Genomic DNA, 3,057 nt, shown 5'->3' with positions numbered 1-3,057 from the left:
GAAGGTTGGGGGGGCCGGGACTCCTGGGGCACAGGTGAGCGGTGTCCCCTCCCCGTCCAGCCGCCTGTCCATCTCCTACCCGAGGCAGGGAAGCCCTGGAGTGTCTGTCCAGGAGCTGGGGGCGCCCGGCCGCACCCCACAGACGCCCGGGCATTGTCGGGGTGGGCTCCGGTTCCCCCACGCAGCTGGTGCGCTCCTGTGACTGCTAACGCTGGGCTTCCACAGTGACAGCGAGCTGGTCTATCGGCGGGGCCAGGCAGATCCCCCCTCCTCCCCTCTCCCTGCAGCCTGGCCTCCCCTTCCCCTCTCCCTGCGGCCTGGCCCCCTCCCTACCCCCTCCTGACCCCTTCCTGCCTGCTGCTGCCCCAGCCCTTTGTCTCTGCTGTCCCTGGAGACAAAGGCCTGCCCTGCGAGCTCACTGCTCTGTACCCCAGTCCGTATTCCTGTGTCGGTCAGGTGTCTAGACGGGTGTGGGCTTCCGTGTAGTAGAGATGAGACATTCGGGCAGGAAGGGCACCCCAAGGCAGCCGGCCTAGGGTCCTGAGGTGGGAGGAGACGTGTGAGGCTCCAGGAGGAGGGGTGTGCGTGGCCGGGTGTAAGGCCCAGGGGCCCACCCGCGCCTGAGCCCCCACCTGCTTCCCCTGCAGCCAGCAGTCCTGGGGAGGCGCGCGCCCACGCGGAGGAGCGACTCCTGAAGCAACTCTTCTCGGGCTACAACAAGTGGTCTCGGCCGGTAGCCAACATCTCCGACGTGGTCCTGGTCCGCTTCGGCCTGTCTATTGCCCAGCTCATTGACGTGGTAGGCCTGGAGGTGGCCTGCTGTCCTGTGTGGCACGGGCCACCCTGCCTGGAGGGACCTGAGGGCCCTGCGGGGCTGGGTGGGGCTCAGGTGGCCGGCTGTGCAGGTGCATGCTCACGCCTGGCGGTAGGAAGGGAGGTTGGTGTGGTCTCAGGCCCTGGCCCTGGCACACGGATGGCCGCATTGTCCACTGTGAGCTGGGCACCTTTGGGGGCGAAGAATGGAAAAATGCCTGTGGGCAGGGGAGAGGGACGTGCCCTGGCCCAGGGCAGCTCAGCGGTGGGAGCTTTCCTTGGGGCACCCCTTGGGTAGAAGAGGGTGCTGTCATACCTGGAGGTACCCCCAACCCCTGGCTGATCGCAGAGGTCTGGAACGCGGGGTCAAGTCTAGGCCAGGTCCTGTTCGCCTGGGATGCGTTCCTCTTCCTGGGTCCAACCAGAAGCCCCTGCAGCATGGGTAGGATCCCAAGGAGCCCTGGGTGGGGGGAGCACCCAGAGATGTGGGCACTCTCAAAAGAGTGTGCTTCAGGGCCAGGCCTTGGTGAAGTGGTGGCCCCAGGGCCTGGGCTCCGTGGGACAGCCACAGGGTGCGGGACTCCGTGGGAAGGCCGCAGGGCGTTGGGCTCCGTGGGACAGCCACAGGGTGCGGGACTCCGTGGGAAGGCCGCAGGGCCTGGGCTCTGTGGGAAGGCCGCAGGGCGTTGGGCTCCGTGGGAAGGCCGCAGGGCTCCGTGGGAAGGCCGCAGGGCGTTGGGCTCCGTGGGACAGCCACAGGGCGCGGGACTCCGTGGGAAGGCCGCAGGGCGCAGGGCTCTGTGGGAAGGCCCCAGGGCGTTGGGCTCCGTGGGACAGCCACAGGGTGCGGGACTCCGTGGGAAGGCCGCAGGGCTCTGTGGGAAGGCCGCAGGGCTCCGTGGGAAGGCCGCAGGGCACCGGGCCTCGGTTTGGTACCGGCAGGGCCGGTGGCCTTGGTGGGTCTCTGCACAGTAGAGATGCTGTTATGTACCCCGGGTTTCCTGGCCAGGCTCAGTGCTCCCTGGGAGCCCCTCTGGGTGCCGGTGCACAGCTGGCTGCCACATGCCTCAGCAGCTCTTCACAGTGAGATCAGCCCTCACCCCGTGGGCTGTGGCCAGGGTGGGGCCTCGCCAGTGGGGGTCCAAGCTTTCTGAAAGGCCTGAAGTTTCAGCATGAGTCCAGCCAGCTCCAGCCTGCTATGGAATCCAGCCTCCAGGCTCCTGGTTGGAGGCATAGTCTGGGGAAGGGAGAGCTGTCAGGGAGTCCTGGGTGCGTCCCCAGCCTTCCAGGACCCCCTGCAGTGGGGGAAGGAGCTGGCCTCAGGTGGGCACCATGTGTGTTGGGGGGGCCTCCCTGGGGCACTTTCCTGGTGTGGGGTGACAGCATTCTCACCATCTTGGGCTATGGGCAGCACCCCAGGGCTCTGACAGATGCGAGGCCTGCACAGGGCTGGCCAGCCCAGTCAAGCTGACCCCTCGCAGTGCCACCCTTGGTGTCCTGGAACCGGCCCTTGAATAACACTCCTGCGGTGTCCCTGGCTGACGTCCAGCCCCAGGACAGTGCGAGAGTGCAGACTCATCAACCTGCGGAGGCTTGCAGACACGGTTGCAGAGGGGTGGTGGGCAGAGGTGGCTGTTGGTGGCTGATCAAGGCCGGTCCATTACCACCGCTTGGCCCAAGGCCAGTCCGCTGCTACCTCCAGGCCAAAGCCAGCCCATTACCCCTCCCGGTCCCCCCCCAGCCCATTACCCCTCCCGGCCCCCCAGCCCATTACACAGCCTCAGACACTCCCTCAGGACTGCAGCACCCAGTTGCCAAGAGACGCCCAGGAAAGACTTAGCTACACGAGGCCCATAGAACGCAGCTCCTGGTCCCACTCCCTGCCTGGGTTGGCTAAGGACACAGGAGCACAAGCACACGTGAACACACACACACGTACGCGGACGGCAGATCCACTAACATACAGAGCATCAGGCCTGCCTGGCATGTCCCTCTAGAGATGGGACGGACGCCCCGCCCCAGCACCCCACCCCCTTGGTGGCTCTGTGCCCTCTGGATACCACAGACACCACCCAACCACAGACACCACCCAATCACAGACACCACCCAATCACAGACACCACAGACACCACCCAATCACAGACACCACCCAATCACAGACACCACAGACACCACCCAATCACAGACACCATAGACACCACCCAATCACAGACACCACAGACACCACCCAATCACAGACACCAC

Source organism: Dipodomys ordii, unplaced genomic scaffold (genome assembly GCF_000151885.1).
Source record: "Dipodomys ordii isolate 6190 unplaced genomic scaffold, Dord_2.0 Scaffold129, whole genome shotgun sequence".
Lineage (NCBI taxonomy): Eukaryota > Metazoa > Chordata > Mammalia > Rodentia > Heteromyidae > Dipodomys > Dipodomys ordii.
Note: the sequence above shows the minus strand (reverse complement) of the source record.